General features: G+C 44.2%; 1 pseudogene; it reads left to right on the forward strand.

Annotated features, from left to right (window-relative positions):
• Positions 1-7,895: 7,895 nt before the first annotated feature.
• Positions 7,896-17,016, forward strand: part of LOC129841411 (uncharacterized) — a 38,573-nt pseudogene continuing 29,452 nt past the window's right edge.

Here is a 17,016-nt window from a genome sequence, read left to right on the forward strand (position 1 = left end):
AAATCATTCTTTAGCTGACAGTTATATTGTTAAGTGTCTTGGGATAAGAGGGTAATTAACCACATACCCCTCATTAACCCTTTGTTAACTTGTAATTTGAAACAGGCTTGTGTAAATACCTGTTTTTAGAGCAACAGTAAGCCTAGGCTAAAACAAGGACAAATGAAAATGTATGTTATTGACGTGATGGAATAAAGTCGTTCTATAAAATGTCTCTATTTTTGCTAACACACTGTTCATTCTAAACAAGTCTGCTTAAAAGATACTGATCATGGCAGGATTTGACGTGTATTGTAAGAAGCAATACCGTATTTCAAAGAACAGAGGGCATACCTTTTTAGTTTAACCACACCCTTTGAGCTTTGACGGCAACCAATAAGATCCTTTCTCTTCAGTGTTAACTGAAGTGGTGTGTCTTGATTTGTCTAGTTCTCTCTGGCCTTTTCTCATTTTGGCAAAAGTCCATCCTCTGCAGTAGTGTAGGGTATATGCAGGTAAACACCTATACCCACTTATTTTTCAGTGTGCATTGCGTATACTCACTTCTTAATCCCCACAATGCGTATACAAGTAGTGTAGTGGAGGTATACGCCGCTTCAATTAATAAGGCTGATGGAACAGATCAGAATGTTTAGCTAAATGTTGATAAACTATTATTGCTTCACATTTTAGGTGCAGCAATGTGCACACAGCAGTACGCCTAAGTGTGAATGTTCCAAAATGCAATTTCCAGGTAAACACCTTTCTAGAATGTGCACTGCACATTCAAGCGGTTTCCAGGACAGAGATGGAAATATCCGTTACAAATTTAGAAAGAGGGGAGATCTAAAGATGCAACAACTATCATGGGTTGCTAATATGACAAGGATAATGCCTTGGCTGTTAGACAATGAAAGAAAGAAAAGCGATAGAATCAATCAAATTTATAAAGCCCTTTTTACATCAGCCGATGTCAAAGTGCTATACAGAAACCCAGCCTAAAATCCCAAACAGCAAGCAATGCAGAAGCACGGTGGCTAGGAAAAACTCCCTAGAAAGGCAGGAACCTAGGAATGAACCTAGAGAGGAACCAAGCTCTGAGGGGTGGCTAGTCCTCTTCTGGCTGTAGTGGGGGGAGATTATAACAGTACATGGCCAAGATGCTCAAACGTTCATAGATGACCAGCAGGGTAAAATAATAATCATCACAGTGGTTGTAGAGGGTGCAACAGGTCAGCACCTCATGAGTAAATGTCAGTTAGCTTTTCAGGAGAATGTATTAAGTCGTTATAAAATAATTGACTCCACGTTTCTATGGTGGGATTTTAGCTATAGGCTACTTTGAAGCAAGGTAAGACATGCCTCATAATATGAGGTAAAACGTCCAGGTTTCAAACAATTAAGGAATAGGAAAAATATAGCAATGTTAATGATAGGCCTAACTTTCTTCTGGTAGATGGTAAGGCATTCCAGAAAACCTTCTCAATTAAATGTTAACTAGCTACAAAGTAGCCTATGTCTACCTGTCAGAATATGATTATTTGCTTCAATCCAGTGGCCATTTGTTTTGCAAACTCATCTCACGTGCTACAGAAACACCACTAACCAAACGGTGCTAGGTGTCTGTGCGCTTCAATTAAAGGCCAACTACACTCAGAAACCAACATTTCGTGGATTTTTCCCAGACCTCAAAAGTGGTCTCCTGATGTGGTTTAAGCATTGTTATGGACTAACAACATCCAATGTTGTTTTTCTATTAAAAAAGTGTGATGTCCACTTCGTCCACTTTCCCTCTCCTCGATTACCTTTGACCTTTTTCAAAAGGAGGCCAGAGAGGACTGAGGAGGCTTCGGATTCATAACGCAGACATGGAAGAATGGGAAGAAATGCACAAGGCTCAAACCTCCATCTTCTGAATATATACCTAGTAATGGTGTTAGAGTACAGATCAACTGCTGAGTGCGAGAGCCTGTCTCTTGTTACAAGTAACCATGGCGGGAGGGACAGAGTTTGGAAGTGAGCCTGACCAGGATGAAGTACCTGCGGTGACAGGTGTGGTTGAGACTTCCAACATTATCCCTGAGAATCCTATCAGAGACGATTTTTGACCGTTAGAAGTAAGGATTTTGGAAAAAGTGGATCCCTGCTTTTTGGCTGACCCATATGTAGTTTCAAGCTGGGTAAAAGACAAACTGGGAACTGTTACATCTGTCAAATTTTCGAGAAGGGGAAGGGTTTAGATTTTTTGTGCATCCTCTGCCCAGAGGCAGCAGATGCTCCATATCCCACGCCTCGGTGATTGACCTGTGTTATGCTTTGCTCTCCAGAGCAGGGCGCCGCTCAAAGGAGTGATCAATGGGGTAGTGTAGAGGTGGATCAAATGGAAAAATTATATTCCTGGCGTTTGTGACGCGTGCCGTCATCCTCCGCCCAGAGGCAGCTGGCGCTCCGCGTCATGTGCCTCGCGCGGTTTTGAGTGTAGGTGCGCCGTTCAAAGGCACTTAGATATTGTGTCTTGCCCATTTACCTTCTGAATGGCACACATACCAAATCCATGACACAATTGTCTAAAGGATTAAAAATCATTCTTTAACCTGTCTTCTACCCTTCATCTACACTGATTGAAGTGGATTTAACAAGTGACCAATAAAGGATCATAGACTGACCAGGTGAATCCAATGTAACTTGACATTTGAATACATTCAAAAAGATTTGCAAGCATAATTTACTATGACTATGAATATTCTGCTGTGAATCAAAAATATACTTGCAGATTGTTTATCTGTGCACATGCAGAGTTCTGTCACTGTTGTCACGTTACCAAGAGAGTCTTAAGCTTGTAGAAAGTTTTGTAAATTTGTAGAAAGAGATTCGCAAGTTAAAGAAACTGGTTTGAGCAGCTTTGGGGTTAGGACCTTTTACTCTTTCCAATTAACCAAAACCCCAGCCGCCTCATGCTGCAACCATTGGCTGAATCATTCTATCAATGAAAGTAACGTTACTCGGCCTGAAGTACGAGAATAAAACTACTTGAACGTTGTCATGGATTTTATATGTGTACATAGATTTTTTTGTGAAAAGGCATGAGAGTAGTTTAACATGCGAAACACAATGGTGCATTTCAGACGAAATTGACAGCAGCTAGCTGGCTTCTGACATTCATACTAACTTTACTATCAACTGGCTAGCTTCATCAGGCAGCTTTAGATGAGGGGAAAACAAATAGATTTGATATTTAACCATATGATTAATGAAGTTGATATAAATGCCATTAGCTAGCTGTCAACATGTAGCTATCTAACGTCAACTGCATTGAAACTGCTGGGGGGAAAACTTCCACCTTTGTCACTGTAGCAAATAATGTTAGGATTCTAGAAAATAAAAACTATATATATATATATATATTCAGTACCAGTCATAAGTTTGGACACACCTTCTCATTCCAGGGTTTTCTTTATTTGTACCATTTTCTACATTGTAGAATAATAGTGAAGACATCAAAACTATGAAATAACACATGGAATTATGTAGTAACCCCCCAAAAAAGGGTTAAACAAATCAAACTATGTCATTTAGATTCTTCAAAAAGTAGGTCACCCTTTGCCTTGATGACAGCTTTGCACATATTTGGCCATAATGTTAATAAGCTGACTGGTTTGAGACCACTAAATCAACCAACATAGCGCTGCTAATTGCTCTACATTGAAAATACTGTGAATGAAGAAAAAAAATGCTGATTAAATGAATAAAAAAATGTAAGTTCATTATAATTTCTACACACTCTCTACCTGGTTTAAGTCTTCGATTCAGAATGTTGTATTTTTTCATTTAAAAAAAATCAATTTTTTACTCAGACCCACCAGTTGAGAATTGCAGATGTAGGCTATATGATGCTCATAAATTCCCATTTCATTACTTCCATTCAAATACGTAATTTCTTTTCCCCCCAAGACACTTTTAATGAGAAAATGAATGCAGTTTATCAAGTTCATGTACATTTTTTGTTGGCACATGAAGAAGCACCAGAGGGTCTACACAGGAGAGAAACCCTACAGCTGCCCCAGTGAGAGAAGAGGAGAGAGGCTGTTTGCTTGTACTCACTGCGGGAAGAGGTTGTCAGAGAAAATCTGCTTCAGGATACACCAGCAGAAAATGCACACGACCCATGTATAGTGTACATGTAGTAGTACTAGTTTGTTTGTAGTTAATTATGTTGGTTTTGGATGTATTAGGGAACTGGATGAGGTGAACTGAGGAAAGAATGAGTATGGTGACATACACCCCACTGATCTCATGAGCCTTATTAATACATACCCCAGTTCTTACTCCCAGTCCCCTCCTGACCTCATCACTAACTTCAATGACTGCCTTCCTCTCTGGATACCCTCGCTCCCCTCAACCCGCTCAGTCTCCTTCACCCACACTGCTCCCTGGTACACCCCCGAGCTACGCCAGTTAAAAGCCAGTGGACATCTGCAAGAGGACTGGTCTAGTACGGCATTCTCAAGCATACACAGATCACCTGTTAAAATAGAAGAACGCCCTCTCAGCTGCAAGAACATTTTACTACTCCGACATCAACTCTGGTAAAAACAACCCAAAATTCCTCTTCTCCACAGTGAACCGCCTACTTCAGTCTCCTGAAAACTACCCTGCAGACCCCTCCCCCGAACAGCACCACAAGTTCCTGAACTTCTCTCCTGTCCTGACTGGCATAATAAACTCCCTCAACACTGGCATTGGTACCCTCCAGTCTCAAGAATGCTGCAGTTTCCCCATCCTCAAAAAGATGAATGTTGACCCTGATGTCATGAACAACTTTGTTCTTATGCCAAACCGTCCTGGAGCTGGTTGTGGCCACTCAACTACAACACCATCTTAACTTCAATAACCTTCACAAATCATTCCACTACGGTTTCCGCTCCAAACACACCACTAAAACAGCCATGGTCAAAATCACTAACGACCTCCTTCGTGCAGCTGACTCGGGACTGCTATCCACCCTCATTCTCCTCCACCGGAGTGCAGCCTTCAATACCCTCTCCCATCCACTCCTCGTGGAATGTCTGGCAGGTGTTGGTGTCATGGGTGTTGCACTCCTTGTTTTCCTCCTACCTCGCTGACCGCCAACAGTTTGTGCAACTGAAATATCACAGACCAAGTTCACTTCCATTGCTATGCTGATGACACCGAGCTCTACCTCTCCACCAAACCCACCACTCCCCTCCCTCCCTCCCACCTTCCTTATCAGCTGCCTTCAAGACATTCGGAGCTGGATGAGCATGAACCTCCTAAAACGTACCAGTAACACAACAGAGGTCAACCTCATCGGGCTAGAAATCCACTCTCTCCAACTAGCACAACCTCCACATAGATGGTTTCCAGGTGCTCTGTCAACACAAGTCAAACGCTTCGGTGTCACCCTGGACAGTTCCCGCTCATTCAACCCCAAATGAAAACCATCACCAGGACAGCATTCTTTCACCTCCGCAAAATCTCCAGGCTACGCCCCTCACTGTCACACTCCAGCATCAAAACCCTCATCCATGCCCTCGTCACTTCCCGTTTGGACTATTGCAACACTCTCCCTCCCAAACTCACCAACAGACTTCAACTGGTCCAGAACTCTGCTGCCAGAATCCTCACCTGCACCAGATCAAAAGAAAACATCACACCAATCTACACTGGCTCCCTGTGTAATTCCATATTAACTTTAAGACACTCCTAACCTAAACTGCTATAGACCTATATCCATCCTGCCCTGCCTTTCTAAAGTCTTCGAAAGCCAAGTTAATAAACAGATCACTGATCATTTCGAATCCCACTGTACCTTCTCCGCTGTGCAATCCGGTTTCCGAGCTGGTCACGGGTGCACCTCAGCCACGCTCAAGGTACTAAACGATATCATAACCGCCACCGATAAAAGACAGTACTGTGCAGCTGTCTTCATCGACCTGGCCAAGGCTATCGACTCTGTCAGTCACCGTATTCTTATCGGCAGACTCAACAGCCTTGGTTTCTCAAATGACTGCCTCGCCTGGTTCACCAACTACTTCTCAGACAGAGTTCAGTGTGTCAAATCGGAGGGCCTGTTGTCCGGACCACTGGCAGTCTCTATGGGGGTACCACAGGGTTCAATTCTCGTGCCGACTCTTTTCTCTGTATATATCAACTATGTCGCTCTTGCTGTGGGTGATTCCCTGATCCACCTCTACGCAGACGACACCATTCTCTTTACATCTGGCCCTTCTTTGGACACTGTGTTAACTACCCTCCAGGCGAGCTTCAATGCCGTACAACACTCCTTTCGTGGCCTCCAACTGCTCTTAAACGCTAGTAAAACCAAATGCATGCTTTTCAACCGTTCGCTGCCCACACCTGCCCGCCCGACTAGCATCACTACTCTGGACGGTTCTGACTTAGAATATGTGGACAACTACAAATACCTAGATGTCTGGCTAGACTGTAAACTCTCCTTCCAGACTCATATTAAACATCTCCAATCCAAAATTAAATCTAGAATCGGCTTCCTATTTCACAACAAAGCCTCCTTCACTCACACCGCCAAACATACCCTCGTAAAACTGACTATCTTACCAATCCTCGACTTCGGCAATGTCATTTACAAAATAGCTTCCAATACTCTACTCAGCAAACTGGATGCAGTCCATCACAGTGCCATCCGTTTTGTCACCAAAGCCCCTTATACCACCCACCACTGCGACCTGTATGCTCTAGTCGGCTGGCCGTCGCTACATATTCGTCGCCAGACCCACTGGCTCCAGGTCATCTATAAGTCTATGCTAGGTAAAGCTCCACCTTATCTCAGCTCACTGGTCACGATAACAACACCCACCCGTAGCACGCACTCCAGCAGGTATATCTCACTGGTCGTCCCCAAAGCCAACACCTACTTTGGCCGCCTTTCCTTCCAGTTCTCTGCTGCCAATAACTGGAACGAATTGCAAAAATCGCTGAAGCTGGAGACTTATATTTCTCTCACTAACTTTAACTTTAAACATCAGCTATCTGAGCAGCTAACCAATCGCAGCAGCAGCTGCACAAAGCCCATCTGTAAATAGCCCACCCAATCTACCTACCTAATCCCCATATTGTTTTTATTTACTTTTCTGCCCATTTGCACACCAGTATTTCTACTTGCACATCATCATCTGCTCATCTATCACTCCAGTGTTAATTTGCTAAACTGTAATTACTTCGCTACTATTGCCTATTTATTGCCTTACCTCCTCACGCCATTTGCACACACTGTATATAGACTTTATTTTTTCCCCTATTGTGTTATTGACTGCATGCTTGTTTATTCCATGTGTAACTCTGTTGTTGTTGTATGTGTCGAACTGCTTTGCTTTATCTTGGCCAGGTCGCAGTTGTAAATGAGAACTTGTTCTCAGCTAGCTTACCTGGTTAAATAAAGGTGAAATAAAAATTAAAAATTAAAAGATTGGGCGTCGGGGCTCTTAAAATAAACTTCCCCATACAGAAGACGCCTTAGTCCAATTACTTTTATGTGTAATGTCATGGAACTGAGAGTCATGATAAATGGCTAACTGCCTGCCAGACAAGTCAAAACAATTATGCTGGCTTGCTCAGCAATAAAGCAGATTTTAAATATATATATATATTTTGGATCTATTTGGGTCTGATACAGACCAGACCCAATTTGGATCCGATTCACCCTCATCTCTGAAATATTTTGGGTCGACCCACCTCGGATTCAAAACGGAATTGATTTTCAAAACAATTACGGGGTCCTGTAGGTGTCGGATGGGAATTTCACAGATCTAAGTCGGTTCAGATCTCAATTTCGGGATTCGAGAAATGTGCAATTCACACCCCGACCTGTGAACGGCAGCAATACCGCAACACTGCGTCTAGTATGTGGGAAACTCACACGAAGAAGTTAACGGACACGAACAGTGACCAAGAATAATTAACACGTTAGCCTTTTTATTGTTGTTATTTAAACGTTTATTAACACCCTGGAATTCAAAATGTGCCTAATTTAACTGCAAAGTATCAAATACTTACCGCATGTAGTGTTTAATTCGCGTTGGAGACAGGACTTGATTGATAGATGTTATCTAGGTAACGCTAGTTGTCGAGCTGCTAACAATGGCTAACTCTAACTGTATGGTTTTTCACACTCAAATAGTCTCCATTATGGAGGTGCTAGCGAATGCAGCCGTGGCAGAGATCTGTAAACTCGTAGACGACGACTATGCAGTGTTTCGTTTGGAAATAACTCAAAGCCAGAAAGAAAACAGGGCATTACGGAGGAAACTACTGGAAGTTAAGGTGGCACGGGAGCGCGCAGAGAGGACCTTGCGAGAGCGCGTCCTTGCCAGTCGTCCCAGTAGTGTCAAGATCCTCGACCGATACAGAGGAATGGCGAGAGGTACATTTTACAGAAGGCCAAGGCTGCCTGTCATTTATAGCGCAGTGCCTGTCGCCCCGTTCCCCTCTGCACATGTGTAGATTTGGTACCCAGAATTGGGTCTTGGTCAGTTTTTAGATAGCTAATCAGAGGAATTATTACATAATACTGTATGTATGTGAAAAGACACTATCATATTCTAACAAGATTCTTGATTTACTGCATTTCCTATTATTTACTCAATGAAAACAATATGATGCATGGAACACAATACATCGATCAATACATTGTATATCATTAAGTTATGAGAAGTATTACCTTACATCCTTGCCAATTGTAGACAGTATCAATAGTGTACAATATAGTGTTGAACATTGACAGTACCTAACCACCTCTTCCCCAATCACTCTCTCAGGTGAAGGACATCTCACTGGAGGCCACAGGAGCTTTGTGAAGCCAGCGGGACGCAATACATGGAGAGATGACCAACCAATCACTGTTGGTGAGGGGAGTGGAACCTCAACCCAGCACGTTATCGTGATAGAGGTTAGTGGAATATGGTTGCATGAAAAAAGATTTTGGACTTTGTATATAAAATGTGACCATTTATTTCAGGAAGACTCCTCTCAGGTATTGACTTGCTTACATGTACATCCTCATTTATCTTCCATAGTGGAGCTTGTGAGGCTTCACTACGACATTGTTATCCAATTCAACTCATATACCAGTAATAACCCTCTCTCTTCTTGTCAGTCTGCAGAGGCTGCAGGTCCTGGAGGATCATCTGTGGTCAAACAGGAGAGGACTGAAGGAGAGGAGGACCCACAACACAGCAGAGACATCGAGACTGGAGCAGCGGCTATACTAGTGCCCCCTGCAGCCACGGATCACCTATCCACTGCCGCGCCCCAGCCCAGGACGCGATGCAGCATGGTGGAGGTCAGTGGAACTCCGAACGCCGCCCTCAAGTCAGAGATGGACACAGAGACTTTAGTTGTAACACAGAGGCTTTTACACACAGGATCTGACCACAGGCCAGACCCAGAGAGACTGGGGCTGGGGAGACTGGGCTGTCCACTTGCTCCCGGATCAGAGTATTTACTTTACAGTAATCCGAGACCGAGGACTGTTCATTCCCATCGGGACTCAGGTGACACGTTAGAGACTGGCAATGATCCGTCTTGTTCTTACTCTACAGAGGTGGACCGTGGCAACATGCCCTTGGATTTGGAGACACAGACTGATCTGTCTAGAGCAGACTGGAACCCCTACAGTAGTAGTGTATACTCTGAAGGGTGCCTAGATAAGAAAGGGGAGGTTATAGTGGTAGATGAAGTAACTGTGAAAGTGGAGGGCGACGCTCCTCTGGCATGGAATGTAGGCAAGACTCACTTAGGAGAAGGACACTCACATGGCAGAGATTTCTTAGATTACAGGGGAAGCTTAAAGACAAATCTAAATGTCCCGACTCACTCCCCTTTACATGCGTTCAGAGATCGCGACCCAGTGTCCACATCAATGGCACCTTCCGATTCGCATGGCCGCGTCTTTTTCGATCAGGTATTGAACTCAAACGACAGGGCTGGAGCTGAGACTCGGGGAGGGGGAGCAACATCAGGCAATAGTAAAGAGAAACAGTTCCTCTGCATGTTTTGTAACAAAGGCTTCAGCTGCCCTCAGAAGGTGGAGATCCACCAGAGGGTCCACACAGGTGTGAAACCCTTCAGTTGTACCCAGTGTCACATGCACTTTGCCCTGGCTGGCAACCTGAAGAGACACCAGATGGTCCACACAGGGGAGAAACCCTTCAGCTGCCCCCAGTGTGAGAAGAGGTTCTCCCAGGCTGGTGACCTGAAGAGGCATCAGAGGGTCCACACAGGGGAGAAACCCTTCAGCTGTACCCAGTGTCACATGCGATTCGCCCTGGCTGGCAACCTGAAGATGCACCTGAAGGTCCACACGGGAGAAAAACCGTTTGCCTGTACACACTGCGGGAAGAGGTTCTCCGAGAGGAGCTACCTCAGTATACACCAGCAGAAAAAACATTCCACTCTATAACATAGAAAGTAACCATTCCACACGATATCCTCTGACGTTTAGATGAAAACCTGCACAGAGACAAATAAATTGATTTTGTTGTCAGCGGAAAAGATCCACAGATTCATTTGGAATAACGAGTGTAACAGATTTCAGTGTTGAATATTGCATCCAGGCATTGTGTGATATACACTGAGTGTATGAAACATTAAGAACGCCTTCCTAATATTGAGTCGTATCACCCCCTTTTGCCCTCAGCACAGACATGTTGACTCCAGTGCCTCCCACATTTGTGTCAAGTTCCTTTGTGGTGGACCATTCTTGATACACATGGGAAAATGTTGAGCATGAAAAACCCAGCAGTGTTGCAGTTCTTGACACAAACCAGTGCCCCTACTACCATCCCCCGTTTTAAAGGCGCTTAAATCTTTTCTCTTGCCCATTAACCCTCTGAATGGCACACATACACAATCCCTGTCTCAATTGCCTCGAGGCTTAAAATTCCTTTAACCGGTCTCCTCCCCTTCATCGACACTGATTGAAGTGGATTTAACAAGTTACAACAATAAGGGATCATAGTTTTCAGCTGGATTCACCTGGTCAGTCTATCATGGAAAGAGCATAATGTTCATGTTTTTTTACACTCGTTGTATGAAACCTAAAATGTCTGTTACATATTGTGTTTGTACTGTGTAGGCCAGTGGTCACCAATCGTTCGATCGACTTGTCAATCTCCAAGGCATTTCTAGTCGATCGCCAAACATCTCTGTATAAAGCCTTGTGTTCCTATTTATTTAAATTGGTCTCGGGCTGTCGGTGGTAGGTGCAGCCAATTCAGCTGCCCTGCGCGCCAGGTAGGCAAACTGTTGCCATTTCATGTGTCTGAAGGTACAACCTCTGCCTTCCCGGTGGGCCTGGAGAGGAAATCAAGTGCACTATGCTACCGCTGGCCAATCATATTGCTCAGATGACCGAATCTGCAGTAACCTAGCAGGCATAAATGAAAGCTACTGCAAAATTGTTACTGTGAGATTTCAAAACCATGACTAGAGAGAGACTGTTAACGAATACAGCAAAGAGCTGCTGTTTTTATGTTTAAGTTCTTTCTCGGCACTGTCAACACTTTGTATTTCACACTTTTATAAACCATAAAATGTGCGTTCTTCCTATTTCCATTCAGCGCTACAACAAGCAGTGCAGCAGTAATGAATGAGTAGGAAAGTGTATCTACAGGCTTGTGTTGTTGTCATTATAAGCGGCTTGGGTCTTTTTTAATATCAAGGAATATTTCACTTTCTCTGTTCATAACATGAATTTGTGCACGAGAGGCAGAAATAATGCGGTGCGACTTGAGTTTCGCCATCAGCTGGAAGACGGTGTCCCTTTTTGGTCAGTGTCAGTGGAGGAAAGGGAGAGCGGAGGGATGTTGAGAGACGGACCCTCAGTCTGTGCTGCTCTCTCCCTCCGCTGAGACTGACCATCAGATGCAGGCACCATCAGCCCAGCACAAAATAAAAAGCCAATTATTTAAATGTATGCTCACTCAGCTGTCCCTCACAAGTAATACAACAATGGATCTATTACCACTGTGATCATATAGCCTACCTCAAATTTTGAAATATAATTACAAAAAATGTCCTGAACAACAATGCATTCGTAGGTAAATTCAAGCAAAGTCAATATGCAGTGATCATGTATTGGGCCTATAGCTTACTGCACAAACCTCATTGCTACAGTACTGTTTTTAATTGGTTAATGTTGCATATGCTTACATTTAAGTCATGTTATTAAGAAAATCAGAGCGGTAGATCTCGACATGCATTTTGACTCAAAGTGATCTTGACTCAGAATAGGTTGGTGACCACTGGTGTAGGCTATATGATGTTCACAAATGCCTATTTCATTACTTCCATTCAACTACTTTATCCCCCCCCCCCCAAAAAAAACTCCCTAGTCCTTGCCGATGATAAGCATACCCATAACATCAAGCAGCCACCACCATGCTTGAAAATATGAAGAGTGGTACTCAGTGATGTGTTGTTGGATTTGCCCCAAGCTAAACGCTTTGTATTCAGGACAAAAAGTGCATTTCTTTGCCAATTTTTTTGCAGTATTACTGAAGTGCCATGTTGCTAACAGGATGTATGTTTTGGAATATTTGTTTTTCTGTACAAGCTTTCTTCTTTTCGCTTTGTCATTTAGGTTAATATTATGAATTAACTAAAATGTAGCCTGTTTGGCCCGCCTTTTCCTGTAGTCCATGATCAGCTCCTTTGCCTTGCTCACATTGAGGGAGAGGTTGTTGTCCTGGCACCACACTGCCAGTTCTTTGACCTCCTCCCTATAGGCTGGAGGGGACTAAACACCCCTGGGGGGCCATAGTGTTGAGGATCAGCGTGACAGACGTGTTGTTGCCTACCCTTACCACCTGGGGGCGGCCCATCAGGAAGTCCAGGATCCAGTTGCAGAGGGAGGTGTTTAGTCCCAGGGTCCTTAGCTTAGTGATGTTCTTCGTGGGCACTATGGGGTTGAACGCTGAGCTGTAGTCAATGAACATCATTTTCACATGGGTGTTCCTTTTGTCCAGGTGGGAAAGGGCAGTGTGGAGTGCAATTGAGATTGCGCCATCTGTGGATCTGTTGGGGCGATATGAGAATTGGAGTGGGTCTAGGGTATCCGGGAGGATGCTGTTGATGTGAGCCATGACCAGCCTTTCAAAGCACTTCATGGCTACCGACGTGAGTGCTACGGGTGGTAATCATTTAGGCAGGTTACCTTCGCTTCCTTGGGCACAGGGACTATGGTGGTGAAGACACTGATCAATAGATTTCTCTGTCAATTCCTCCACCCACCATGCACTCTTTAAATAGCCTACCTCCGTGTCAGTGAAGGGCTGTTAAGTTAAAACCAAGACTCGAATTGAGAGGGTATAACATAGGCCTACCTTTTTATTAAAGAAAATTGTGAAAAACACAGGCCTACCCCTTAGCTTAAGATTTTGAAGAAAATGAAACCGATCCGATTATATAAAGTGATCTATAACAGCGCTTGGGTCCGTGATGCTTTAAGCTAGAAACAAACTATGAAATACCCGGGAAAGACGTGACTCCGATATATATGGGGATATCATTGTTTCGTTTCTTTGACATTGAGGCTGAGCTACAACCTATAGCCGAGGAGAGAAAACATTTACTATGCTTTGGAAGTAATCTAATTCTTTCACTATCAATTGATTAATATTCCTTTTCTGTACAACAGAAGCTGTTCAAACCCAGACAGCTTTTAGGGGAACACTTGTGACCTTTTGTTGGGTTAAGCCACAGAAGAAGAGTCGCCAGCAGTTAAAGCTTACATTTTCTTAGTCGGTAGACCTACTCTGGGCTGGAAAGGTATAGGCCTAACTTTTGAAAGTACCATGCTCAGATTCCTAATGATGTCACAAATTAAATTATTTGCAAACGGACAGTTTTGTTGCAAACAAAACACACTGAATTGGCATTGGAGAAATATTATAAGATGAACACATCTCTGTCCATTCTTAGCCTGTAATTTCGCTAATTTGTTTGGTATAAAAACATTATTACAATATGTAAAAGGACATAGAATTGCATGACATTTCAATTTCTCTGACCTGCAAATATGATGATAGATTCATGCAATGCTTTTACTATAAAAGGAGATCTTCCCACCTCTACTCTTGTCCACGGTGGTCTGCGAAACCACAACCTTCTGGCCCGCAGCCCTTTGCGCTATCAAAGTTCCTGCGTTGCCATGTAATGCTTACAGGACGAAGAACAGTTTGTAAAACTGCATATCTAAGGCTCTGGTCTGTCCAAGAAGTGAGGATAAATGGTAGCTTTTATCTGCTATCCACTTATTATTTGGGGTATAGCCGAGAGTCACTTTTTTTAATTTAAGCGTTCAGGTAGGGTTTAGGTCAAATATATTTTGCTGAAGGGAAGGCCATACATTTTCATTTCAGAGGTCCGATTTTGAATAATGTTCACTCCCTAAAGTTACTGACTGAAAACCGAGAAATAACTGCTAATTCTGTTTTTATACTAACTGGTTACCATGGTGAATAATCCAATAATTATTGGTAGGACACATGAAAGGAAACAGAGTTTACCGGAATCTCTACATTAAAAATACTATCAGATCAATAAAATGTCCTTGTAGGTCTAATAGAAAAACACCACATAGGATAATATAGGTTATATTGGCTCAGAACAGGGCAGCACGGCTGGCCCTTGGATGTACACAGAGAGCTAACATGAATAACATGCATGTCAATCTCTCCTGGCTGAAAGTGTAGGAGAGATTGACCTCATCACTACTTGTATTTGTGAGAGGTATTGACATGTTGAATGCATCGAGCTGTCTGTTTGAACTACTGGCACACAGCTCAGACATCCATGCATACCCCACAAGACATGCCACCAGAGATCTCTAAACAGCCCCCAAGTCCAGAACAGACTATGGGAGGTGCACAGTACTACATAGAGCCATGACTACATGGAACTCTATTCCACATCAAGTAACTGACGCAAGCAGTAAAGTTAGATTTTTTCAAAAAACTGATTAAAATGCATCTTATGGAACAGCGGGGACTGTGAAGCTACACAAACAGACACATACACACACAATAACACAGCGCATCCGGGAAATGATTCAGACCCCTTGACTTTTTCCTAATTTTGTTACGTTAGCCTTATTCTAAAATGGATTAAATTATATTTCTCATCAACCTACAGACCTACAACCTACACACAATACCCCATAGAAAAAAATCTAATTTACATAAGTATTCAGACCCTTTGCTATGGAATTCGAAATTGAGCTCTGGTGCATCCTGTTTCCATTAATCATCCTTGAGATGTTTTTACAACTTGATTGGAGTGTACCGGTGGCGCAGCGGTCTAAGGCACTGCATCTCAGTGCTTGAGGCGTCACTAGACACCCTGGTTTGAATCCAGGCTGCATCACAACCGACCGTGGTTGGGAGTCCCATAGGGCGGCGCACAATTGGCCCAGCGTAGTCCGGGTTTGGCCGTCATTGTAAATAAGAATTTGTTCTTAACTGACTTGCCTAGTTCAATAAAGGTTCAAAAATATATATATAGGCCTCCCGGGTGGCGCAGTGGTCTAGGGCACTGCATCGCAGTGCTAACTGCGCCACCAGAGTCTCTGGGTTCGCCCCCAGGCTCTGTCGCAGCCGGCCGCGACCGGGAGGTCCGTGGGGCGACGCACAATTGGGCTAGCGTCGTCCGGGTTAGGGTGGGTTTGGCCGGTAGGGATTTCCTTGTCTCATCGCGCTCCAGCGACTCCTGTGGCGGGCTGGGCGCAGTGCGCGCTAACCAAGGGGGCCAGGTGCACGGTGTTTCCTCCGACACATTGGTGCGGCTGGCTTCCGGGTTGGAGGCGCGCTGTGTTAAAGAAGCAGTGCGGCTTGGTTGGGTTGTGCCTCGGAGGACGCATGGCTTTCGACCTTCGTCTCTCCCGAGCCCGTACGGGAGTTGTAGCGATGAGATAAGATAGTAATTACTAGCGATTGGATACCACGAAAATTGGGGAGAAAAGGGGATAAAAAAATATATATATATAGAATCTATTGATTGGACATGACTTGGAAAGGCACACACCTGCCTATATAAGGTCCCACAGTTGACAGTGCATGTCACAGCAAAAACCAAGCCATGAGGTCCAAGGAATTGTCTGTAGAGCTCCGAGACAGGATTTTGTCGAGGCACAGATCTGGGGAAGGGTACCAAAACATTTCTGCAGCATTGAAAGTCCCCAAGAATAGGGTGGCCTCCATCATTCTTAAATGGAAGTTTAGAACCTTCCTAGAGCTTGCCGCCCGGTTGAACTGAGCAATCGGGGGAGAAGGGCCTTGGTCAGGGAGGTGACCAAGAATCCGATGGTCACTCTGACAGAGCTCCACAGTTCATTTGTGGAGATGGGAGAACCTTCCAGAAGGACAACAATCTCTGCAGCACTCCACCAATCAGTGGCCAATCGGAAGCCACTCCTCAGTAAAAGGCCCTAGACAGCCCTCTTGGAGTTTGCCAAAAGGCACCTAAAGACTATCAGACCATGAGAAACAAGATTCTCTAGTCTGATTAAACCAAGATTCAACTCTTTGGCCTGAATGCCAAGCGTCACGTCTGGAGGAAATCTGGCACCATCCCTACGGTGAAGCATGGTCGTGGCAGCGACATGCAGTGGGGATGTTTTTCAGGGGCACGGACTGGGAGACTAGACAGGATCGAGGGAAAGATGAATGGAGCGAAGTACAGAGAGATCCTTGATGAAAACCTGCTCCAGAGTGCTCAGGCTGGGGCGAAGGTTCACCTTCCAACAGGACAACAACCCTAAGCACACAGCCAAGACAACGCAAGAATGGCTTCGGGACAAGTCTCTGAATGTCCTTGAGTGGCCCAGCCAGAGCCCGGACTTGAACATCTCTGGAGAGATCTGAAAATAGCGGTGCAGCGACGCTCCCCATCCAATCTGACAGAGCTTGAGAGGATCTGCAGAGAAGAAGGGGAGAAACTCCCCAAATACAGGTGTGCCAAGCTTATAGCATCATACCCAAGAAG

This window comes from Salvelinus fontinalis, chromosome 42, assembly GCF_029448725.1.
Source record: "Salvelinus fontinalis isolate EN_2023a chromosome 42, ASM2944872v1, whole genome shotgun sequence".
In the NCBI taxonomy this organism is placed as follows: Eukaryota; Metazoa; Chordata; class Actinopteri; order Salmoniformes; family Salmonidae; genus Salvelinus; species Salvelinus fontinalis.